This window comes from Coturnix japonica, chromosome 2, assembly GCF_054131305.1.
Source record: "Coturnix japonica strain WE chromosome 2, WE-NBRP24, whole genome shotgun sequence".
Taxonomy (NCBI): Eukaryota; Metazoa; Chordata; class Aves; order Galliformes; family Phasianidae; genus Coturnix; species Coturnix japonica.
Genome location: NC_140664.1, coordinates 132,901,554 through 132,928,560, shown reverse-complemented (window position 1 = coordinate 132,928,560; position 27,007 = coordinate 132,901,554). Strand labels below are relative to the sequence as shown.

The 27,007-nt window shown below is 40.1% G+C and overlaps 1 protein-coding gene across 4 annotated transcripts in view; it reads left to right on the top strand.

The window, feature by feature from the left end:
* Window positions 1–27,007, top strand: part of DPP6 (dipeptidyl peptidase like 6) — a 442,842-nt gene that overhangs the window by 177,847 nt on the left and 237,988 nt on the right. The window lies entirely within an intron of this gene.

The following is a 27,007-nucleotide window of genomic DNA, read 5'->3' as shown; positions in this document are numbered from 1 at the left end:
CAGAATATGGGACTCTGGTATCAGCTGATGAAGTTGCATATGTAGTCTTGCATTTAGTAGTTAAAGAGTGGGAGTTATCCACAATGTTAAATTCTGATGACTTGCTTCCTGGTAGTATCGATTTGAATATTTAAAAGCAGCTTTTATATGAGGTTCCATCAATGATGAGAAGGCGATGATCTCTGTGGTGTGCAGCAATTTGTAGTCTGCACGTAGAGCAGTGGAGGTTTTCCGCATTTTAAGGACTACCTTGAAATAGAAGTAATGTCTCTATTTATGGTTTTGTTTATTGACAAACGTTATTGCCTGAGTGAAGATTATATTTTAATCATCGTGCAAGTTTCATTTGTGCAACCAGGCAGTTTCCTTAGAAATTAAAACATATCCATTAAGCATAAGGAGGAATTATATCATATGAAGTGACACGAGATAATTACCACAGGGCATGGTTCTTACATGAGCTCAGGAAGCTGTTTAGTATTAAGGGGCAAAATGTCCTTCTTGGATAGAAAGATTTTATTTGCATATAGTTGTGTGTTTTATTGTGCAGCTGAATGCTTTGTCCTTTACCTCCTATTTGTAACAGCTATTAAACTGCAGGCTATTAAGCATCCTTTAATTGACACATTTTCTGCTCCTCTCCCTAAAGCACTTTCCCCTATTCCATCAATGCGGTACCTGATATTTCAGGGTAATATAGTTCAAAATTAAGTTTCTGCGGAAGCAAATGTTAGTTCTAAATGCTGCTGTTTCTTTTTCCTGCTTCAAGTTATTCTGGGTAGAAATATGTCAAAATGTGGAGAGGGCTTTTATGGTTGGGATTAAAATAAAGGCTAGACCTTTTTTATTTTTATTGTGCAGCATGTGCATTTATAATAAGCCATAATATATTTATGCAAGATATTATATGTCTATGATATGGTGCACACTCCCTTCTTCCACTTAACTCTTGGCATTAACTTGCTCAATATTTATGGATATATCGAAATGATGATACACTGTACTTCTCATTAACATCCCTTGCAACAGCTCTCTGTAGTTCTTGCCATCCTTCAGAATACAGTCATAAAATGAAGAGATTAACAGATAATTAAATTAAATCCTTAATTATTTGGGGATGATGAAGTCACTCTGTGATTACAAAAAGGTGTACAGAGCCTTTTTCACAGGCAGTACAAATTGAAACCAGTGGAGCTATGATGATTTATGTCTACTCAAGGATCTGAATCTTGCTGTTAATTACCTACTCCCCTTTTGAAAACGTATTCATAAAAATTGGATGTACAAGGCCTTCAAGATATTTTTTGCAATATTATATACATTCAAAGATAGCACTGCTTGAGAAGTATTGGTCAGTCTTCACACAGCATGGAATGTCCTTCAGCTGGAGTCAGGGAAATGTAGTTGTTTCTCCAGAAATCTTTGATCACCATGAGAAGCCTTGTTGTTTTCAGTTAATTTTTACACTGACGTATATTGCTGACTGATAGTTCTGAAGCGTTCAATAGGTATCCACCCCTGCTGGTGGAGTGGCTGGGAGCAAAACCCTTCTGAACGTACATCTGACTCAGCTAATTAAGGGCAGAAAGCCAAATGTATTGGTAAAATGAAGAATAATGAATGTTAGGGTCGAAATCAGCAGTGACAATAAACAATCCTTCTGTACTCAATTGTGAGTTCATTTACCTAAAATAAATAAATTCCCCTATAGTCATTATGAAAAGGATTACTGATTATAATATGTAGTGGGCATGCTGTGTTACCATGAAAGTTGAAGGATATTGTATTTAACTTATGCACTGAGAAGTCTTGATTGCTCATTAGAAGTGTTTGTTAATGATAGAGCTGTTTGGCTAATGCTTGTGCCATATTCCAAGGGATTGCTGTGCCAAATTTTGCTAGTTACAAAGTCCTAAAGCAACTGTCAGGATAACATGGAAATTGATATGAAAATATATACTGGCTCCTTTAGAGACACTGAGCCCCTGGTGGAAACCTTGAAATGTTTAGAGCACACGTTTACTTACATCACATTGTGATCCATCTTATCTGTAAGTATTTAAGCTCCATTTCTGTATGGATTTTTGGCCTAATAGATTGTGATGGTTATAAAAACCTGCTATGCTCTTTCATCTCAAGTGTTTGAAGGGGATGTTTGGAGTAAATACGCCTTTTAAAAATCCCTATAATTTACTCTGAAAAGTACTTACGGTTGTGAGCTGAAGCAATTCTCACTTGTCAGGAGCATCTCCTCAAACTATCACTATTTCCATCAGGAAATGTTACTTCTCTGATTCATAATTGGTGTATTCTTGCCTGAAAATTGGTATGAAAAGCACTGATTCTGAAGAAATTTGTCTCATTGCTTCTTAAAAGCATTTCTTCATAAACACTGTTTTAGGCAGTTTGTGTTAGTATCCACAGAAGCTGGAAGATAAAAATGCTGTTTTAAATAGCTTTTAAAATACAGTGTTTATTGCCTTACTGTGCCTTCCCCAGCCCCGAAAGCATCAAGGCTGACATGCTTTTAGCCAATTAACAGAGTGCCTATCCAGTCTTGTAATACTGACTTTTAGATAAAAATGCTGTCACCCTTGCTTAAGTGGCAGTGACCTGCGTTTTCATTGCTGAGGAACAGGATCCGAATGCAAGCTCCAGCTGATGTGGCCCCATGCATTCCATTTGTTCTCCACAGTGTCCCTATTAGAGTGCAATATGGTCAACCATAAACTTCTTTTGGAGAGTGGTGTTGCTTCCTTGCATTTCCTTCTTGATGCTTCTGGGCTATACTTTGTCAAAATAGACCGTAGGGGCTCTGTCTATTGTGTCCTTGAGGACATGTGCAAATGGTAAAAGCTGATGGTAGAAAACTTGAGTGGGCTGAGATGGATTTAGGAAGGAAGCACACGACTCAGGGTTTCTTGATGGCTTCTCTATTGCTGCCTATAATAGCTTTTAAAAGACTAACAGGCACCCAAGTCCATCCATTAGCCTCCACCCCCTCCAGGTCTAAGGGTGTATTTCTTCTGCAGAAGGCACAAACTGGGAGAAGAGTGGGAAGGAGGGAAGAGGCTGAATGTCTTCAGTTGACCCTCAGAGTGGGTGGGGAGCAAGCCCATGGGCACCTGCTAGAACACAGCCGGAGAAGCCCTCCTGTGGCTTGAGCAGCGATGACCTGCCCGATGCCGATCTGGTTAGTGCTGGCAGGTAGGAATGGTGGGCTGAGAGGTGCAAGGATGACAGAGACTCGCACAAATTCAAGTTACAAAGATGGGAACTGGCCAAGAGAACCTGTTTATTCTTGGCACAGGGAAATAGAGGGGTCAGGATTTCTGGGATTGTGGGCTTCCCTTTGCTTTCTTCTCTATTCCTGTTTTTTGGCTTTGTGATTAGTCAGTGGAGGAAAGGAAGTGAAAGGAGATATTTGATGCAGCAGCTTCCAACTCTACTGCTTCTGCTGGAACCAATTCCCATCACTGGAAATCCTTCATCCTCAGGTGAGCAACCACCCAGGAGGAGCAACAGTGCTTTATATGGCTCCTGGTCCCTCTATCTGAGAATGGATTTACCTAGGGACACCCTTGTGTCCCTTTCAAGACACCTGCCCTGTGCCTGGGTAGGTCCCTCCAGACCCACGGGTTGTGCTTAGAGCCACTACAAGGATTCACCTGGAAAGTGCTCAAACAGATGAACAAGGAAACTGTTAGATGACAATCAGCTGCATGCAAATGTGGATCGGTCATTTATTGCTTTCTGTTTTATGACGCTGAAAATATCCAATTGTTCTTTTTGGGGAGATCATTGACACTTCTGCTTGGTGTGTGTGTAACGTACATTGCTGCTTAGAATGATTGAGGATAACTACAAACAAAAGTGGATTAATCTAAAATAATAACAGAAAACTTAGGTTGTGTTCTTGGTATTGACAGCACTGCAGAGGTCTTCCCTGGAAAGACAGATGTTAAGATCCTTAGGCAGGTTTTAGTTTTTTGAGTTTTGTCTTTTGTGTTGGAAAAACAATGAAACTCTAAATCTTTAGAGGTGTAGATTATAGGTATTGTTTTATATTGCCCCTTTCCTAATGTTTACAGTGCTACCTATTACTCACAACTATTAATACCAGCTGTTTTGATTCCAAATAGGAACTATTTAATTCATTACATATGTAAGTGATCTATCATTGCTCATTCCCTAGGGTCAGAATGAGGCTCCCAGGTGTGGTAAAGCTGTTAAGTGTAAGGTAGGTTGTAGACTTCATTCATTCTTCCAAGTCTCATTGACCAGGATTTAAATTGCTCAGTTTAATTGTTCAGACTGAGGTTTGTAAAGCAGTCTGAAAGTGTGTCCTGTGGTATCCTTGGCTTAAAAGGTAGGATGAATGAAATTGTAAACATTCTTTACAAAGCTGCTTCTGCTTTTATGTTAGGATTTTGCAAGCCAATATGGCTTTGAAAGAAAACCTAAACTACTGAAACTTAACATGGACAGTGCTGGATTCTCAGGGTGGTCTTCTGGTGGGCTCTGTACTCACTTCAGTCACCAGTCCTGTGTATGGTCCCGTGAAAGAAGGGAAACATCCTTAGAGGGAAAGGGCACCTTGGAATGTTTTGGCTGTCTTATTAAGTTCAGGTCTTTAGAGTTGTAAGATAATATAGGAGAGGCTACTTGTTTATTAACTTTGAGTTTTGGCTTGAGTTACAGCCCTACCAGGGATGACATCAGAACCTCTTTTAGCACAGGGTCAGCATTTTTAAAATAGAATTTTATAGAAGAAATAATGCTCTCAAAATACCGCACTCCACTTCATGTACTTGAGCAACAAAAAGCTGAAGTGGAGGAATCAGCGAGGAAATGAAAATGGGCATTCAAAACTTTTTCAACAGTCTCCACACTTTCATACATCACTTTCTATCTGTGATTTCCATTTCATGATAAAACGTGCTGCGTACCTGTTGTGAAGTCGGTCTTGCTGATGTTGTGCTAATGGCTGTTTGTAGCTCAGCCTCCTTTTCCTCTTTCTGTAAGTACCTATACGGACAATATCAACATGTGTTTAGTTACTAGGGACTGAGCTTCTCACCACTAGTAAAACAATGACAGGAAGTCAGTACTTGGCCTTTGATTCATTTAGAAGCAAAACAGGATGATCTTGATAGAATCTTGGGGTTCATTAAGTTGAAGGACTCATAAGCCACTACTGGAAAACAGGAGCTTGGGGAGCTCAAGAGAGTAAGATCTCAAATCAGATCTTACATTTTACCTTTCGATGAAAGCAGCAAAAAGGGGGAAATTTGAACATTTTTTATCTTCCCAAAAGTAGTTAGTGGTGAGAAACTGAAATGTAATTTATGTAGGTTGCTTCAAAAGTAATGCCTCCTACTTATTTCTATGGAAATGACAATAGCTATAAAGAGCACAATAACACAGTTTGATGGAGTATGTTCTCAGCTATTGAACGCTATTTTTAACATAGTCACCACCATTACCTGTTCATTTTTGCCAGAGATGAGCACGAGCCTGTGTTTGTAAATTCTGCACTAGCAGAAGTGACATAATCTCTGTCTCCACTGCTGAAATGCACCAACCACCACCTCACTGTGCTCATATTTGCTGTTTGGTCTCCATAAAAATTCAGCAGGTGTTGATGAATGTTAGAGCCACTGCACTTAGAGCAGTGTGGAGATCCCAGGGTTCTCTTGGGATAGCTGGGCCCAGGATGTGATGTGATTCTTTAATGGCTGCAACATCCTCAAAATTTTGAGCAAGGAGCAGTTTTTTCCATTTTTCAACCAGTGGCATCTCTATCAAGAAACACACAGGTAAACATACATACACAGGCACTCCTATTCAGCTCCATTAGAACCTGACTTCTCCAGGTGAAAGGCAAGCATTTATTACTCAAGGACTCATACATCTTTCATGTGAGAAATAGTTTATGAAAGCAAGGAAACATGAGCCTGCTCCAGCTTGGCACCTGAGGAACTCCACACTTGGTTAACCTTGCATATACTCTGTGCTAAACTGAATATCTAACCTGAAAGTTTTATAAGATATACTCATTCTAACTAATACATATAATTTAATGACAAATAACACGTTCAGTGGGCACTTGCCTATAATCATAGGGTTTTTTTTTATTATTTTAAGAACTCTTGAGATTGTACCAGGGACTTCTCTTGACCCTGCATCCTTACAGGGTAAAGGTGGCTTCTCCTCTGCCCAGCAACAGCACTGGAGGATGGGAAGGTGAGAGTATCCTTGAAGTGTGGTGCAGAATATCTGTTTGGTGGATAATTGCTGCATTTAGAGAGGGTACAGAATTAATGGTAGTGTCCTTGTGGCAAAACTAAATAAATAAAAATACACATATTAGAGAAATAGTGCAAATAGCTCAGAATCCATCTGCAAATGCAGAAGTTTGCGTAATTACACAAATTTGGTCAGTAAAAGCCATAAAAATAGTAATTTCTGGTGACAGCAAACAAAATTGGCAACTCTTTCAGTACTTAAGGAATTTGTTTATGAGAACTCTGGATCTTACTGAACTCTGAGGACTTTCTCCCTTTGCTCTTAATTGTTTTGCTAATTATTCTGGGACAAGACAATTTTTAGCTTTTGCTTACGGGTTTATATCTTCAGGGAGGATGACCACCTATTGCCCACCGCTCCTATGATGAAAATCAAAGTGGTCTCCAGACTAGGCTGAGGCCATCATATGATGGAAGACCTGTCAGGAAGATGGTTACTTCCCTCCTCTCCAGTGCATTTTGGGCAGTTATACCACAGGTCGATAAACAGAAAAATTATGTTTTCATCTCACTAGCAGAGCAACTCCTGGATCCACTCTGTCCTTGCCCCAGACACGCCATTGTCCTATTTATGGCAATTCTTCTCCTGTTACTATTTCCTTTTATTACTATTGGCTTCTAAATAAATCATGTGTGAGGCAAGAGGGAAAAACATTTTAGTGTGTTGACTCTGTTCTGCTCTAATACCTGCAAGGAAGAAGAGAGTCTCTTGTACTCTTCTGAAGTCAGTATTAATTTTTGCGTTCTCGATCACTGATAAAAGGAAATGCCCTTCCTATTTTCTGCCCAGAGGAAAGGACAACAACTGGAGGTGAGTGATGCCAGCAGGCACCCCTTGTGTGGGTAGAAAGTCCAAGAGGGCATTTTGGTACGAGGGAGGTGAATGGAGAATATGTAGTGCACATTTGGGGACTTAATTCAGTCAGCCTCAGAGACTGAGGGGGAAGAAGGGCAGAAAAAAGTTCGTTGTTGATATGTTGACAGTCTCATCTGTCTGGGAAGGCTATTTTTGCTATCTAAATTTCTCTGTCATGCAAAGCATCCATTTGTTCTGAATGTCTCTATTGAGTTAACGTACGGGAATAGCTGAGCTAAAATAAGAATACTAAAGCTTCAACCCATAGATACCATAGGTACACAGATTTATCCCAAGGTGTTATTCACATCTTGACTTTGGCCTTATCCAAAGCTGATCCCTCATGAGTGAAGAAGCTTTAGACTTGGTTGGCCCTTTGGGAATATGGACAGACTCCTACCTGGAAGGTCAGCACTATGGTAGCATTTATGATGATCTGATATGAAGCTGGGATTTGAGCTATACAAAATACAGTAATGTGCATTTCTGGCAAGTCATTCTGTTATGCTGTTTTTGCTTCCCCATAATGCTTAGAGCAAGCTGTTGTTGGACTACAGGAGTGAAAAAGGTTTATGGCTGTTTCCTGCATTTCACTGCATTTATTGCCTCTGTGGAACTTTTTCTGAAAGCTGGGAATCTTTTAAGTAATAACTTGATTGACAATGAGTAGATGGTTTATTTCTCCCCTCAAAAGTATCTGTAGTTTCAAGCTGTGTATAGACAATGGTTAGGGAGAAAGGTCCTTCTCTTATTGAAGAGCAGTCCCTCTTGGGGCTACAAGGAGACTGTTGGGTGGCTGTGACTAAGAACTATGCTAGTGTGGAATGAAGTTTTTTGGCACTTCGTTATTTGCAGAGGTACTGCAAAGAGATGTGACACAGAGATATCAATGCTTGGCTTCAGTTGTGTTCCCTGTCAGCTCTGCCAGAATCAGTTGTTTGCTCAGAGAATGCAGTAGTTATGATATATATTATTTATTATAAAGTCTTCTTATTTTTAAAGCACAGAAGTAATAAAGTGAAGCTGAGATGGTTTCTGAAAGACATGTGGATGTCTCCCCTCAAATCACAGGATTTGTGATGAGTCATAAATTCTTTATGGATTCTTCTTCAACAACTTTGTACATCTAAAATATGAACTAGATTTTGTGGATTTATAACTAATTGGTTTAGTCATTTTGCTATTACACAAGCTGATGTGCAAAAACATTAGGTACTATGTATGACAAAGGTCTTTGCATTCCAAAGGCATTATGGTTGCCTCAGAATGTATGTTTTTAGTTTATAGGTATATCTGTTTTCACCATTTCAGATTACGGGCATGATTTTACAGCAGAGTTGCACATAAAGCATCCGTTAAGCACATCTGTGGTTCCCTGTAGGTTCAGAGCCTACGTAGTCTGCTTTATAATCCTGTGTATAGCACTACTGTGGGCGATGACCTAAGTTAGATCTCAGTATCTGGGTACCAGGTACAACGTAGACAGAAGCTGTGCCTGTGTGGACCACCACCCAAAGAGAGGTCATCACTATCCTTTTGGCACAGTCAGCCCTTTGCTTCAAGATCACTCAGACCAGCTCTCAGCTTCTATGGCAAACCTTCATAGGATCATAGAATGGCTTAGGTTGGAAGGGATCTTAAAGGACACTGAGATCTGCCTCCCTGCTATGGGCAAGGTTGCTAACTACCAGGTCAGGCTGCCCAGGGCCAGATCAGACTTGGCCTTGAATACCTCCAGGGATGGGGTAACTGCAATCTCTCTGAGCAAACATGTTCCATTGTCTCATGTCTGTGTATAAACCTTTCTGCTTAGGTAGGTGGTGGAGAGATGTCCAAAAGCTGCCTTGGCATGGGCGTAGGCACTCAGCTCTGAGTGGTCCTGGTGGGGCAGGGTGGGAGCAGATGGACCCAGAGATGTCTTCTGACCTCAGACATTCTGTAATTCAATGGTTTGGTGACTTTGTAATCTGGTATTTTGTTTCTCCTTATAAGCAGTCTAAAAGCACTGATCTATTCTGATCTCTAGCTTCGGAACTGTATTTGAGTAGCCAGAGGCAGGTCCTGGGGGTTTTGCAGAGAGGGAAATGCTGTGGACTTCATTATTAAAAGCTCTCAAGCTCTTCCTTTCATCACTGGGACTACGGGGCTCTGAGTCTGCTCCTGCCTCCCTGTCACTGAGCACTCAGAGGAATACCATTCACTGCTGGCTCCTCACCATGATTGCTGCAGGGCTGGCTGCACCCCATGAAAGATGTGCTTGCATTGGTGAGGCCACACCTCAAGTACTGTGTTTGATGTTGGACCCTTCATTACAGGAAAGTTATTAAGGCTCTGGAGCATGTCCAGAGAAGGGCAACAAAACTGTGAAGGGTCTGAAGCACAAGTCTGATGGGAAGCAGCAGAGGGGGAACTGGGGTTGTTCAGTCTGGAGAAGAGGAGGCTGAGGGGGGAGATCTCATCACTCTACAACTCTCTGAAATGAGGCTATGAAAAGGTTGAGAGTGGCCTGTGCTCCCAGGTAACAGTGATAGGATGAGAGGTAATGGCCTGAAGTTATACCCAGGGAGATTTGGGTTGGATATTAGGAAAAATCTCTAATATGAAAGATGCAGGTGATACAGTGGCAAAGGCTGCCCGGGGAGGTGATGGAGTCACCCTTCCCTGGAGGTATTCCAGAGCTGTGGATATGTGGCACTGAGGGATGTTGGTCAGTGAGCAATACTGGGGATGGGTTGGTGGCTGGACTAGATGATCTTAGAGGTCTTTTCCAACCTTAATGATTCAGTGATACTCTGCAGTGTTCAGACTGCACCCATGATCCTTCCTCAGCCCCTCTGCACTTCATTTCTTATCACCCCCCTGCATGCCAGCACAAGGTGAAAATGACTCTGCATTCCTACTCTGTGATAAAATGTTTCTAAGAGTATTTTGAAGAGATCTCCTTACCCTTTCCTCTATCTGCATCAAACTGAGAAATCATATTTGCCTTGCCCTGTCAGTTTAGCTGTCTGCTCAGAATGCATTTGTTTCTTTCAGTGCTCTTTCAGAGGGAAATGATCAAAGGATTGGAACAATTAGTGTTTGAAAGAACGTTCAAATATGTATGAAATGCTTTGATTTAATGATGAGTAATGTAGGGACAGGTTGATGGCAGTCTACGTATTTATGAAAGTAGTAAACATAAGGAAAAAGGGAAAATATTTGTCATAATGAGACAGGGTTTAATTTACATTTAAGGAATTAAATTTTAAATGGCAAAACGTGTGCTGAATATAAAGCAAAGCTTCCTGCTTGTAAAATCTCTTCAGTGACAGAATAGTTTCCAGGGGATGCAGCTAAATCCCTTTGCCATTATATGAAAATTTCCAACTGACCTAGAGGAAACACTGAAGTATTGATTTAGGAGATCAGTCTTGCATTAGTAAAGAGGCAGTCTGAATGATTTGATTGTTTGGGGTTGTTTTCCACCATTAACTCACAGGATCCAGTGGGTTTTTGAATTTCTCAGGATCTGGGGAGGGTAAACAATATGAGATGTGGTTTCTAATTTTTGTGCTATGCAGTGAGGATGAACAGCAGCCGCTGCAGTGAGCGCGTGCCTTTGTAAGGCTATTATTGCATCTCATCTAATTGCTCTGCAGGTTATATTATATTTTAGCTCAATGGGGGGAAAAAGCAATAGTTTCTTGTCTCCTGTTTGCACCAGTGATGCTTGAATGGAGAAGGGCTAATGCTTTGCTAGAAGGACTGGTATCCATGCAGTGCTCTGATACAGATCCAGAGTAGGTGATCTGTTCATATTACCTACAGCAATGATGATAGCTCAGCCCTTTTATGAGATTTAGAAATTTCACAGGACACCACAGTAGTGGTTATTAACTGTCAAACAGCCCTCAGAAGAGGGCAAGCATTTAATCTTGCAGGCCTGATTCATCAGTAAAACTGTGGAGCTCTCCCAGAATTAGATGAGTTCTAAGCTGTGTCAAAAGAGGGATGGAAGCAGGTCAGGGAGGTGATTGTCCTCATCTGCTCTGCCCCATCTGGGGTGCAGTGTCCAAGTCCAGGGCCCCCAGCGCATGGAGGTGTTGGAGTTGGTCCAGAGGGAGGGACATGAAGATTCTCAGAGAGCTGTAGCATCTCTCCTATGGAGATGGGCTGCGGGAGCTGGGCTTGTTCAGCTTGGAGAAGGTTCTGGGGATTCCTGACAGCCTTCTAGTACTTGATGGTAGCTCATAAGCAGGAGGGAAATCACCTTTTTACAAGAGCAGATAGTGATAGGACAGTGGAGAATGGTTTAAAACTGAAGCAGGGTAAATTTGGGCTAGATGCTGGGGAGTTTTTTCATTAAGAGTGTGATGAGACATTGGCACAGGCTGCCATGGAGGCTGTGGATGCCCTATCCCTCAAGACCAGGCTGGATGGAGCCCTGGGCTGTCTGTTAGCAGGAGTTTGCAAATGGGTGATCTTTGAGGTTCCTCCCAACCCAAGCCATTCTATGTTGCTATGATTCTGTCTGCCTCACAGCCCACGTGATTCTTTGTGATGCTTCTCTGGGTCTGTGCAGGTCAGAACATCACCAGGGCAGAGCTCCTGCAACCCATCACACAGGGGGAGCTGGCACAGCAACTCGCAAGAACTCAAGGTCAGGCACACAGAATATTCTGGGGCAGCACTGTACCTCCTGGGGAGATGTGCCATAGAGGAAACAAAGGGGGGACAATACCTGTGCCAGGGTTTTCAGCAACTACTTCTATTTTGTGGTATTTAAGTATGTCTAATATTAAAGTTAGTGCAGTGGTAGAGTTCTGTGTTGATTCTAGATGGGAAATTGGAACCAAGAGATTCAAAGTAAGATTTTTTTCCAAAGAGGCTCAATGTTACAACACTAAATACCATTTCACTTTAAACCTTCAGTGCTCAGTAAAAGACAATACAGAGGTGACGTGGCAGATTCGTGTGTGGTAGTAACACATTCTAAATGAGCACATGGCTATGTGGACAACGAGTAATAAAGAAAATAAACGTAGGAGGAAGAGAATTTGTTAAAATCCAAACTGAATTATTGCTTAAGAGAGCAGAAGCAGATAGCTAACCCAACTTTGTGTTCCTTGCATTATCTTTCCATAAGTAATATGTGTAGGACTATAGAAAGACTTAAGATTACATGATAAGACTGCACTTAGCTCAGTCTTCCTGCCATTCATCAGCATTACTTGGGATTTAGGTCAGACATCTAAGGATTCATCTCCTAACTAGCAGATAGGTTTTCATTGAATTTTTAAGTCTCATAGGTCTCTTTTTCCCTCATCTCTGAAGTGCCTGGTGAGAGGCTTTTTCATTTATAAGCTCCTGGTATGCTCAGATAATTTTCTTACATGGCTCGACATTGTATCAAAGTCCATTATTTACTTACCAGCCATAATCTCTCCACTGGGCTTCTTGCAAGGGAAGTCAGATGAAGTACCAGCCTGCCTGGGACTCAGCCCAGCACTGGCTGAAGAATGCTTTGTGCAGAAGAGCTTCACAAAATCCCCTCATTTGTGAGCCCACTGCTCACAGAAGGACTCTTATCCTCACAAAGTCAACACGTGGCAAGAGAAATGGAAGAAAAGGCCAAGAAATTGTATCTTTGTAAAACAAATAGCAGTTTGACATAGGTAGTTCTTGCTGTACAGCAAGATTCAAAGGAATTCAGAAGCAGATTCCTCACATCTTTGTATTCTGTGCTTTTACATACACATAGGTGTGCAGAGCCCAAGTATGCCACAGTCATGGCTCTGTGTGTGGGCACGTACATGTGCAGTAGTCATTCTCAGGAAGAAGAGCTATCTCTCTTTACCAAAGGGTGTTTAGAGAGAACTTTGAACACTGTCAAGATAAAGCCATTCCAGGACTACAAACTTAGGGAAGGTGAACCTCTCTTAACTTAAATGAACTCTGCATAGGTTGGAAAAACCTCTCTTCAATACTGTAGAAGTTTTGAAGTGGAAATGTGCACGTTGTGAAGAAGTGATTGAAGTATGGAAACCACCTGCCCATGAGAAGGCTGTAAAAGATACCCACCTGTACTGATCAGTGCAGCTGTATAATAGGAGCTCTTGCTCTATGCCTCTTTCTCTTCACACTGTGTGCTTCCCAGCCCCAGTATCAATGCACAGCTGGTGTGCTGTAGCAGCATGAAGTCATCTATCAAATTCAGTGCCACAAGATGGCCCAGAAATGTGCAGGGCCCAGGGATACAGACCTAGGACAGCTAAGATTGACAGAGTGAGATGACAAAAAGCTTCATAACCCAGGGACACAAGTCTTGCAATGAACAGAGATCTGATCCCAAGAAGTGCTGTCTGAGTTTCACGAGTACAGTAGAATTCATGAGTAGCTTCACAAGGAAGCGTAGCTGATCCAGGTGAAGGTTGCCTCTGCTTTTCACTTACAGGAAAGAATAATAATTGTTCTGGTTTTACAAAGCTCTTCATAGTAGGGTTGAGCCCCTGCACTCCATTTGCTCCTTCCTCCATACACACAAAGTGCTTATGAAATATCACTCTAAAGCATCAAGATTCTGCTTGAGTTCTAAGGCTGCACGTCCTAGAGAGGTACAAGCCCACTCTTATCACTAGGGTCAAAAAGGACCAGTTGTTCTCCATCATGATCTTGAGTCAGGTTCCAGGGAAGTCTAAACAGGATGAAAGGATAACGGGAAATTGCTTTGGTTTCTAGGTGCTGGGGTAGAAGATGAGATAGCATTTGCGTAAGGGTGTTATTAAGCACTCACGTGGTAGATGTATACTTTTTCTGCAGGGAAGAAATAACTATTATGATTGTTATTATTTATAGTCCTCATTCTTCAATCATTTTCATAAAAGAGCTGCTGTGTATGTATGAAATGGAAGGCATGCTGTACTGTCTGCACAGGGAGCTTGACGACAAGATTAGTTGGATGTCCTATAACTTGTGAATTTTGAATGTCCTATAAATATTTTACAACTCCTTCTTCAGTTACAGTCTCACTGAAATCCACATTGAGGCTTCATTTTTCTGACAGCTGCCTTCAGAGTTGCAATTCTGCCTAGTTTTGCTCTTGCAAAACTTAATAATTAAGAAAAGTAGGTAGTTGCTACTTTGAGTTTTGAACTGTATTGCAGGCAACGTTGCTTGCTTGCATGGTCTTATAATTTCAGACTTTTATTTGCAGACCAGTGGAATGTAGGTTCCTTTAAGAGCACTTACAATATTGTTAGGGATTGCTTGCATCAGGCACGTATTCTGAGGCTGATGGACAGTCTGGAGTGTGCAATAATTTCATACAAAAGCTTCCTGTTCTCTTCCCTGAGGTATGTTGTGTTGTGAACTTCTGGCTTTGTGGGATGAAGGTGAGAAGGAGTGTCCCTGCTAAGGGAAAGAGCAAGGTCTTCCTTTGTCACTGATGTTTTGAGGTTTAACTTGCAAATTGATTCTAATTTGTAAAATAAAAAATAAATATTTATAATAATGTTTTAATACCCCACGATCATTCTTAGCAGATAATCTCTACGGTGGAGGGAGAAGTGTTCAGATACAGCAGTATGGGGTTGCATTTGTGCATAGATCAATGGCAGTGAAACATACTTGAATAATCTCTGCCTCAAAGCAAAATTTGACTTTCCTAATGACCTCAGTTTTTCTTGTTGGGTGACCAAACTGTTAAGATTATTTCAGGAGATCCTGCACATTCTCTGTTGAATGGCTGTGTGTAGTGGGGGTATTTTTTCTATAAGAACTTGAAGGAAATCAGAATTTCAGGACCTGTGGCTAAAGAAATTTCTCAAACAGCTGTTGGTACCGATGGGAATAGACCATCTGCCTTGCTCTTATTTCCACTAGGGTGGCTGATAGATGTGTGACAATTCACTCTAGTGAGCAGTAATTCTAATAATAGCAGGACTAATGAGAATGATAGAAATACAGTAGCTTTTTTCCCTTAAAAAACAACAGCAAAAAACCCTCTAGGATGTATCATAATTTTCTGACTTGCTTACATACAATATTTATACCTACTGATATTACCGAATATCCATAAAAACTAGTTGAAAAACCCCAAAAAAACAAAAACCAGAGTTGATCTATCCTGCTGTTAGCATTCTGCCTTTCTTTTTACAAACCTAGAGTCTTCCACTGCCTTCCAAATCTTGCACATGTCATAAAAATAAAAGCCCTCAGCTGAAATATTTTAAGAGTTACTCTATCCAGGACTTGTTTCCTGCACTTCCTAATAAGTACCAAGCAATTACTTTGTGGTTATGTAATTTGTAAAATTGATCTGCTAACTAAAAGTCTGATTCACCGACAAAGAAAAAGTGAAGGCAAATTAAATGTCTACTGTAAAGGTTAAGTGCATATTTTATTTGCAACAGAGTATTATGGATCTTCCTAACGCAGTTTTGTGTATCTGAGCGGCCCTGTGAAAATGAAGTTTCTTTAAAAGCTGTATTTCTGTCGCTGATGAAATTTCTGAAACCTCATCACTCTCTACAACTCTCTGAAAGGAGGTTGTGGTGAGGTGGGGTTAGGCCTCTGCTCCCAGATAACAGTGCTAGGATGAGAGGGAATGGCCTCAAGTTGCACCAAGGGTATGTTCATGTTGAATATTTGGAACAATTTGCTCCATGAAAGAGTGGCAGTGCACTGGCACTGCCCAGGGAGGTTGTAGAGTCACCATTCCTGGAGTGTTCAGAACTGTGGAGATGTGGCAATGATGTACGTGGTTTAGTCAGCATGGTGGGGTTAGTTGATAGTTGAACTAGATGACCTTAGAGGTCTTTTTCAACCGTACTGATTCTATGAGTCTATGATCATTGTGCTCATCCTTGATAATTTCTTTTTGTATGGTTGTCAGCTCTTATCTGTGTTCTCTACCAGGCTGTCTATTTCCATAGAACTCATGGCAGCTCTACGTTTGTTTAACTTCTTTGTCAGATTTTGTTAAATGAAGCCACAGGCTCAAAAGGGAGCAAGGCAAGACAGACACGTGTGCAGAGCAGTCATGTTTGCTTTGTTTCCTTTGAAAAACAGAATCAGATTGGAAAGAACTGCCTAGTGAGGAATTCTTTGAGTCCCATTTCCTATGTTTTTGAGAATGTGATGGTGCTCTGCGGGGTCCACAGTCAAAGCAAGAGAAGTGATGGTAGAGTTTTGTTAATAGCTTATAAATTGTTCATGTTCACTGCAGCAGGGAGGGTGGTAGATATGTCAGATTAAAAAATAAAAAATAAAAAAAAAAATAGAGCAATGCCTGTTATCTGAATAGTGAAAAACCATAGTATGAGATAAGGCTGGAAAAAGCACAAAGCATTCATTTTCTCATTCTACGCATTCTGCTTCCTGGTGGTCACATCCAGAGACTGCGCAGATCTTTCTGTGCTCAGTGCTCCATCCTTTGCCAGAAGCAGAGCTGATTCAAACTATGAATGCTCAGAGCAGGTGGGACAGAATCAGTTTGTGCCGTGCTTCATCACAGCAGAAATTGTGCTCTGATTTGTGTACATCAAATACCACTTCTTGAAGACCGCAGGTTGGAAGAGGAATCATAAATCTCTAATCATAGAATCACATAATGGCTTGGATTGGAAGGGATCTTAAAAATCACCTATTTCCATCTGCCTGCCATGGGCTGATTGTCCCCTACTGGATCAGGCTGCCCAGGGTCCCATCCAACCTGGCCTTGAGCGTCTCTAGGGATGGGGCATCCTGTGCCTTTGCCTAACTGGACGTAGAGTAAAAAGTGTCCTCCTAATCTTTGCTGTCGAAAGAAAACGTTCTCCAATTAAACTTGGATGAATAGAAAGATTCAGACCCCATTTTGAGCAGCTTTCAACCTGTGAGCCTGCAGCATTAAATTAAGGAGAACAGAATCTTTTCTGGTGCAAGAGGAATTGATGTTTAAGCATCCTGTCTCTTAATGGGTGATTAGTATATGCCTTTCCTCATTACTTCATCAAGAAACTTGCTCTCAGTCAAATGGCAAGCATTGAGAAATGTTTTAATTGATCCAAAATTATTTTGCTTTAATTAGTCAGCTGTAATCTTAAGGAAAAGAAGAAGTTGTGGATAATGGCAATATCTCCTGATGAAATATTGGTGTTCAGTGGTGATTACATAAAAGTTCAGCAGTGCGATGCGGTACTGTAGGCTTGTGGGAAGATGTGTGCCACACATCTCCACTTTGTCTTTGCTGTACACTGGCTGGATGCTCATCACTTAAACACAAATGCCAAAATTCTGCCCCTGTTCACATCTTGGGTTATGCTTTCTTCAAGAGTTAACAACTATGTAAATGCAAGTAAGGGCATTTCATGTATGTTTTTAGAGTATGTGTGTCCTCCACTGTAAGGCTAAAACCATGTAACTACAGTTGCCCACCTCATTGCCCTCCATTTACATTGATGGCTTGATATGTCTGTCATTCAGCTGCTAACTGTTGCAGAACAACTTTTCCTTGGAGGTTTCCTGGCAACATCTAGAAACCACAGAAATGATGCTATGAATTGTGGCCACTGAATCTTAGTTTATCCAGTGGTAATGCAGTGATGGGTTTCAGTGTGGAAGTGAAAGCCAACTCTAAAAGTCAGTGTATACAGCCAACTCTGTGAATGCATGAAATGCTTTGTTTGTGTATTTGCAAACTCAGGCATGCGGTTTCTCATTATTTCATTAGTAATAATGGACCAAAAATATGTACAGTCATGAATCGATGAATCATTGAGAATTGATGTGTTCTGTAACTTCATGAAAACTTTTGTATCTGAGCATGAAATATGATATCTACTACAGTGATGATTACAATACGATCTTCAGATCTCCCATGTTATGCTAATCTATGTGTTTCCTTATCTAGTGCTAAATAACATGTAAATCAAAAGTAATATTATTTTTCTTTGCCTGAGTGCAGTTACCAATAAAATACCGTCTGTCCTGTCAATGAGTCCAAAAAAAAAGTTGCCCCAAAATGTTGCCCAGCAGATTTTCTGTAGTTGTAATTTGCACAGTGCATCCTGTTGTTTTTTTTCTCTGCCTAAATCAGGCAGCTGTACAACAATTACTGTCAGCATAAAATGAGCAAGCTTGCAAATTTTCTTCAAAGTCATCCACTTTATCCTTCAAAATTACTGAAATATTACGTTGATAATATATACAATTATTCAGATAATTTATAAATTTACTTTGAGACAACTTAAGTGCACTTTGTGTTTTCCATCTGGATGAGGCCTAATGCATGGGAATGTGAATTATTCATAAGTCTGTTGGCTCTAGGAGTCTTTATATAGCTTTTGTTTGCTAATGCATTTTGTAGGCTATTTTGTGCACTAACCCATTATATAGATAATGCCAGCAGTAAAATAAATGCTAAATTATATATTCAGTAGTTCTACATTAAGAGCTAGTATGCTTCGCCTCATCGTTTTTCCTCTGTTTTACTTCACAAATCTAAAGACAATTGAAACTGTGAAGCTATCATATAACACATCGAAAATACACTGCTGCTGAGTGATTGCTCTATATGTTGATATGGAATTGGTACTGTTGACAAATTTATTAAAGCAATGAAAGCCTAAATACCTAACCTAGAAGCTTCAATATATTACCCAAATTACATTTTGGGCTTCTGAAATCTGTGATATGAACAAACGGAATTTATAGTCATCAGCTAAACAAAACAACTGATAATAATCTTGAGTGCTTGTGTGTGAATGTGGCCTTTAGCTAAACTGATTCCTTGAATCCCCTTCCACTGAAAAACTAGAAAACAGGAAAAAAAAGGAGAGCAACCTCCCTGCTTTTCCATCAGAAATTACAGGGTCTGAAGGGTTACAAACATCTGTGTCTTCTTATCACAAGAGGTTATGGATGAAAGTATTGCAAAGTCTTTCATTACCTACTTAATTTCATCCATATGGTACCTTGAAGCTGCTGATAGGATCGTAATTCAGATTTACTGTGTTTGTTAGGAATGCAAAAGGTAATTCCTGATGGGAAGAGCCTGCCCATTGCTCTGTTGATGTGTTGTTCTCCAACTGTGGGTTTGCACATCTAGGTTGGGCTTATCTTTACCCTCAAAGGTCAGCATTCAAAGGAACTTTGCTATCCTGTCTGTGCCCGTGAGACATGGACTTACACCCTGTGGTAGTCTCCTTGTACACTCAGCAGTGTCACCTCTATCCCAGGGATATACAACAGACCCTTGTGGGTTTGAACACCTAGGGACCACGGCATCCTTTGGTTTAATAAAAATTCCTACTATGAACACGTGGCTACTGTGGTAAATACGTGTCCCCCGGGTATGTTGATAAGCCTTTTCTTCTTTCTTTCTTTTTTTTTTTTTTTTTTTTTTTTTTTTTTTTTTTATTTTGAGCTGGAAACTGATATTTCAGCAGAGATAGCAAAGAAACAGTAACCCTTGAAGATAAGTACAAGGCACAAAAATACCAGAGATAACAGCTGAGGGAGGAGGGAAACTACATTTACTACATTTTGAGTTAGCGTGGTTAGATTTTACTCAGAAATTGAGATTGTAAGATTAAATTTTACTTAGAAATCAAAATTATAAATTTAGCCTATTGTCTTGGATGTTGTTTGGATCCTTAGGTCTTGCTTTTCTTTGCCTTACAACTAACTGTATGACTTGTAGTGCTAGGATTGAATGGTATCTTTATCACTGATAGGCACTGGAGGGGTTTGATATGTGGGAGTTTCCTTTTGCATGTGTAGGAGTTGAACCATATGGGAAAACAGTCTGCCTTTGCGAGTTTGTACAGGCTATGCTCAGTTGAACATCTGAGTGTTGCAGTGCATATTTTTCCATGTTCATATAAACCACCTGTGTTCTTACTTCCTTTGCGCCGTTCAAGAGGATTTATTAAACTTCTCTCATTTCTCCCTTCTGGATTCACACACCTTTCACTCTGGTATAACCCCAAAAGGTTCATAGCATTATAGTATTCTTAGTGTATGCTGGTTACCTGTGAATTTTGCTTTTAAGTAGTGGAAAAATACAGTGCACGTGAAAATGTTTCATGAGCAGCATATTGAGGAGCTCTGCAGTGAGTGACATGGGTGTCCTTGTGGCTGACAGGTTGGCCATGAACCAGCAGTGTGCCCCCACTGCCAAAAAGGCCAGTGGCATTCTGGGGTGCATTAAAAAGAGCATGGCTAGCAGGTCGAGGGAGGTGATCCTCCCCCTCTACTCTGCCCTGATAAGGCCTCATCTGGAGTACTGTGTCCAGTTCTGGGCTCCCCAGTACAAAAAAGACAGGGACCTCATAGAAAGAGTCCCCCAGAGGGCCACAAAGATGGTGAAGGGACTGGAGCATCTCCCCTATGAAGAAAGGCTGAGTGAACTGGGTCTGTTTAGCCCTGAGAAAAGAAGACTGAGAGGGGACCTGATCCAGATCTATAAATATCTGAGGTGTGGGGGGAAAAAGGTCCCTTCCAACCCCTATAATTCTGTGATATGTGTTCAGGGGATTACATGTACCTGAACAAACTGCAACAGATTGTTTCTTCTTTACCTTTAAAGTTTCAGGGCTTTTCTGAATTTCCAGAAGATCCATTGGTTAAAAGTAATTGGGGTGTAGTTGTTCCTCTGTCTTGAATTAACTGTGTGGATGGATGAGCAGCTTTGGAGGGAATCCAGGCCTTCATAAACTTTTTGAATTAGGATATAGGCACTTAATATACCATGATTCAATTAATCCTTAATATAATAGGAAACCTTGTTAATTGATCTTTATTAATAGTCTACAATACATTCATTTCAAACTGCAGTAGATCACGCAAATACGGATCTCTGCTTTAATAAAAACGATCTTTTTACACTAATGAAGACTTAACATGAGATATTCCTAAACTGGAATTGTCTGTTTGCATCACTTGCAGTCTGATGTTACTTTGTACTCCTTTTTTCTTTTTTTTACTTTATTTTTGCAGGGAAATATATGCCAAGAGCTACATGTTAATATGTTGAGGTTGAATAGAGTGTGGAGATACCGGGGTTGGAAGAAGAAGGAGAATAATGTAGTTTAGGTCCAGGGGCCCTCAGAATAGAATCATGCTGCGAGTCCTAATAAAGATTCTATGCGTTGATAACAAGAAGGGGTCAGCATTGTATCTCATGGAAAAACTTTTTCCCTTCTGTTCTCATTTGGTCTATTTTGAGATTATTATGGATGTGGATGTGTAAATAGGAGTATGAAGTTGTCTAAGGTGCTCTTGGAGATGTAGGACAGTTGATGTACCCAGACCTGCTGCAAAGGTGCTGCAAGTTGGATAAAAGACTTAATTTACTTGGCTGTACTCAGTTAACTGCTGTCCTTTAATGGTAACAATTATTGTGTACTAGTCCTAATCACATAATAGGTTTGAAAAGTCATTTATCATAGGCCAGGATGTGGATTAGAGTGTTGGACCTTTTCAGAAGTCTTCTGGTTTATATTTTGCTTTGCTGGATTCTTGATTAAATAGGCTAATCCAAAATAAGATGCTTTACAATATCAGCTGCAACAATCCATTTGCTTTTAGAATTAAAATTTCAGGTACGTCAGTTGTAGAATGACAGAAGTGGGCAAATGATGGAGAGGGCTGTGCAGCTCTGAAAAGTCAGGTCCAGTGGACAATGTGTGGTTAGCAAAGCATTTTTTGTAGGTATTTATCCTTGCTACAAGAAGTAAGGTGATCATGTCCTTGCCCCCATGAATCACTCAACAGAGCCTACACCAAGTCAATTTTTCTTCTCCCACACGCCTTCTACATTAAAAACTATGTGGATTGTTTTTTTTTCTCCTCATTTGCTGCTTCTTTCTTTTCTGATTTCCTTCCAGGGAAAACAATTTACATAAGCCAAAAGTTGTGAATTTTAACTCTCCAATTGATTTTAAAGCATAGTACAGCAGGCTGACCTTTCAAAAGAACAAATCTAATCTTTTTAGAAGTGCTATCCCATCAATATTTAAATTGAAGGATCATCCAAATACAGTATGCGGTCATTGTTAAGGAGATTAGACCAATTTGTATGGTTGGTTCTAGAATCCTCTAATTTGATGAAAACTTGAAGACAGCATGAAGAGAGAATATTAATGAGGCAATCGTAAGATTTGATCTGCAACAATAATTTAATTAGTTTTTATTTTAACAGGGTAATTAGAAAAAGTAATTCACATTTTACTGATTTCATTTCCTATGGTCCATACAAGGACATAAAAATTATTCATAAAATGTCTATGTGGAATACTAATTTAGGTATATCTTCTTAAATGTCATACTTAAATTTTGTGTTTGTCATTATGGTTCATCTATTGCTGTACTCTACAACTCAGATTTCTGATATATACTTCCCAGTGACATTTATGCCAATGGTACATCAAAATCCTCTAGATGGCTTTGAAAATTACCAATATATTTTCAGTGTGCTGTGGCAATACTGCTGAATTTATCCTTACACCACCCTTCAGAGACAGGTAAGTATACTTTAAATATATCTTATTGAAGATAAACCCTGAAGAACAGAAACAGGGGAGACATAACGGGCCTAATCCTATTGACATAATTTGGCAATGGAAGCATAATTTTGAGCCAAAACTATTAAGAATTCATCAGGAAAGAAAGTACTCTGATAACATATTTATCTTTTACTATTAAGGAAGAAGTGTTTAAAAGACCTTATAGTTTTGTTTTTTGTGTGTGAGGGAGCAGAGCATTTTCATATATTCTGAAGTGGAAACCAAAATATGTATCTGTAATTGCCATTATAATGCCTCAAGGGAGAAGAAGCTCCTGAGCTGCATATTCCCTTCTTTTCCTTGACAGAATTACGTGATGCTGTGTTCTTTTCTCTCTTGGACCAAGCAGCACACTTGGCTTCAAAATAAATCACCTGGCTATTGTGGGGATAGTTCAAGGCACCCATAGATAAAGCAGCCTATCTGCCATTAGGCAAACTAGCTGGTCTTTATATTATGTTAATCTTTTGGTATTAAAATTCATATCTGCTTCAAAAGAGGAGATAACTCTTGACAACATTTTCACTGTGTTGAAAACACAGTTTCTCATTAAAACAATGTTGGTTAATTATCCAACAAATCCATCCAGCTTGGATTCTTCTGTCTTTTATAGTTGGTCTTTCCCCTCTGTTCACCACTTGTGAGACCTCATATGAAGTACTGTGTTTAGTTTGGAGGTCCTTGTAAAAGGAAGATGTCAAAGCAATGGAGCGAATCCAGAGGAGGCCACAAAGATGGTGACAAGAGTTGTATGAGTAGAGGTAGGAGGAGATGGCTTTGTTCAGCATAGGGAAGTATCAGACTCAATACTGCTTTGTGGTGCACCAGTGAAAGGGTAGCAGGCAAAGGGTATGGCTTCAGTAATGCATAACTGAGACCAGACATTCATAAGTAGCATCAGAGTTAAGCAAACATAGGATACGGTCATCTTTCAGTGCTGTGGAAAACCTATTATTATATCATCTTTCCAGAATGGCCTAGAGTGTGCTTAGTTATTTTTCTAGGACAGTGAGATGAAACACCCTCTCTCAGATTCCTTCACAGTGATTTTCTATGATTTTTCTGTGATGTATAGGATAAAACTTTAAGTCTGTGTCTTGTCTCAGCTGCAGTCTCTTGTCTGACCTTGGATACATCAGTTAATTTGAGCTCTGTCCAATTCTCCCTTTCCAAAAGGGAAATTATTATTAGTGTTTTGTATTAGAAGAAGTACAGTGAAGGTATAACCTATTAATGCTTTTAATGCTCTGGCATATTATATTAATGATAAAGAAATGTCCTGGCCCTGCAGAATTTATAACCTAAAAAGGTCAGACAAAAAATGTGAGAGGAAACGTCAGTATCTCTGTGCTGCAGCCAATGTTTCCAAGTTAACAGGGCTAACAGTGCATCTTCTCTTCTCCCGACCAGCCACAACTGTGTTCACATTGAATTCTATCTCAAAAGGGTTTTTTTGTTTTTAACGCTGCTCAGGCACTGCTATTAATAATCCATATGTTGCTTGTTTTTATGGTTTCCTGTATTGCTTGGAATTCATTTGTGCTTGTTGATTTCATGATCTTTGGACCAGAAATGCCAGCAGCTGCCAGTCAGCTTGGTCCAACACTCACGTTCCAAGCAGGTTTCCTTCAGCCAGCCGTGAGATCTGCATCAGTCCTGCGTCTCTTTAATAAGTAAAACTGATCTCTGTAGCTTTGCTCTGTTTTGTAGAACTTACTGAGGCCTGAGGCAAGCCATACTGGATAACTTATTTATTTAAAAAAAAATGCATTCATCCAAGAAAAGACATGAAAGGGCTAAATTACTATGGGAAGCACTTCCTCATGGGGTGGGAGCTATTGCCTCCATGCTCAGTAATGGTACACACAGCCGGTGACTCACCAGATGATTACTGGGTTGGAACAGGTTGTCATGAGCTGATGCGTGATGCCACCAGCAGGACATTGTCTCTTAGCAACCACCCAGAGATGCCGTCTTCACATTTAACCCTTCCAAATTTCCTCAAATGCCAGGACACCACCAGGATGTGTTTGCACAGCAGCTTCTGTTGCGGTTTAATCAATACTTCTCTTTGAACAATGTGGGGCAAGTTAGAGAGCTCCGTCGGATTGACTAGCCTAAAGGAGATAGATCAATCTGTGGCGCTAACGTGATGGCATGCAACTTTCTCCTCTCACCTTCCTGTTTCTTCTCCCAGTGCCATTTAGAGGTGAACTGCTTTGCTTTTGTTAAAGTTTATCTTCAATTGCACTGCTCTGCAGGTCCTCCATATCATGATATCCAAAGCAAATTTTTAAGTATCAGCCTGTTTAAATATGATGGGGAAGATTGAGTAGAAATCTGGACTTTAGTTCACTTTATTGTGTGTTGGCAGATAAGTGATTGATCTCCATGAGCCGGCAGCTTCCCTCCAGTTCCTGGTCCCCATTCTCTCCCAACAAGAACCTGAAAGGAGAATGCAGTGGTGAGGTGTTGGTCTGTTTTCTCAGTTACAGAATGTGAGGCAATGGCCTCAGGTTTTACCAGGGGAGGTTTAGGTTGAGCACTGGGAGGAATTTCTTCATCGGGAGAGTAGTGAAGCATTTGAATAGACTGCTCAGATTGATGGTGGTGTCTCCATGCCTGGAGCTAGTTACAAGACATATGGACATGGTGATAAGGGATGTGGTTTAGAGATGGACTCTGTAGCACAGTCTGTGTTCATTAAAGAAGTTCCAGACTCTGCACAGATTTGTGTAATATCACAAATTTTTCAATGCCTATTAGGTAGAAGCTTGAGACTTTTATGCTAATGGCACTGAAACTTAACACTGAGGTGATCCAACAGAGCAGCCAGAGGAGGTTTTTGTAAACCCTTTGTGCAATGTCTCTGTTTCTTTGCCAGTAAAAATCAACCTCTGCTTGAAACTTCACCTAACTCATTTAGAAATAGCAGGAAAAGAGAAAATCAATCTATAGCAAGCAGTATCACATTAAAAGGATCTAATTAGGAATGGCTTCTTTTCTATTGCACTGGTAACAGTAAGTTTTAAGATTGACATAATGACAAAACCCAGTATGTTATAACTAAGTGAATTTTTAAAGCAGGTGTTTTAACTACCAGATCAATAACTTCACACACCACATAATTAAATTGTACAGAAATTCTCAATAAACATTAATGTCAGAAAAGTGGTACTCTATTTTGTAGTAAATTAGGTCATTTTAATCTGCATGAGCTTCTAAAAGTTGGGCAGATATTAATGGGGAGTGGAAATTCCTCTTTACATATCACACAGAGGACAGTGTTGTCTCCTTGTCTTCTTACCTGTCTTCAGCTGGTGTTGGAAGGAACAGTTTTCTATGTTTGTGTACCAAACTTTCCCTTTATATGCCGTTTGGATTTCCATGTTTCTTTCTTTTAAGGATTGTAGTTGAAGAAATACGGGAAAAATCCCAAACCATTCAATGTAACTCCCAGTATTTTCAAATCATTTTCATAATTTCTTCAGAAATAAGCCACTCTTTTACTAATGAGAGATGGGCTAAATTTTAATTTTTTGTCCAGAGTTAACAGTCTTCAAACCAACTTTGGTTTTACAAAAGTGAAACACCCACTAATGGGTGTTATTCAGCCACTGCATGATTTAATACCTGGGATAATCCATCATGGCTTGGACGCAGCTAAGATGCAATAACGTGCTGCATATCCATTACATCAAATGACCCAAAGTATAATTTGCCATTGGCAAAATTATTTTTTCTAAATGTGCACAGCTAATCTGCACTCACGTATTTTGCTCACTGAGGGAGCAGCATATCTAATGTGTAATCTTTTTGTAATGAGCCTATTACTGGTTTCTAGGTATAGCTCCACCAGGCATATCTGTGGGCACTTTTGTTTGTACTCTCATTAAAAATCATCTTAGTAAGATTAGCTGCTGTTTGGCAATTTGCATGTCTAGATCTATTTGTTTTTAGCGAGAGCAGGAGATAATTAACGTACTTTGTTCAGCAACTTTCAGCCAGGAAACTAAAGGGGCTGAAGATAAAATCAGTTCTGTTTTTTTCCTTCATCCAGCAAAGAGTTTCAAAAAGTGTAGAAAAAAGATTCAAGGTTACGCAACAAAAGAATTTCTGTAGCTTGGAACTTGCAGATAAGAAACAGTGTGCTGCACATAATACTTCTGAGATTTGAATTAAAACTGCCTGAGATATTGGATGCAGAGATGAGCACTGTTCAGCAAAAGGAGTTCATCACTGGTAACAGAATTTGAATTATGCTTTACTAGATTTCCTGCATATGTCAAAAATAAGTAATTGCCAATTACCCT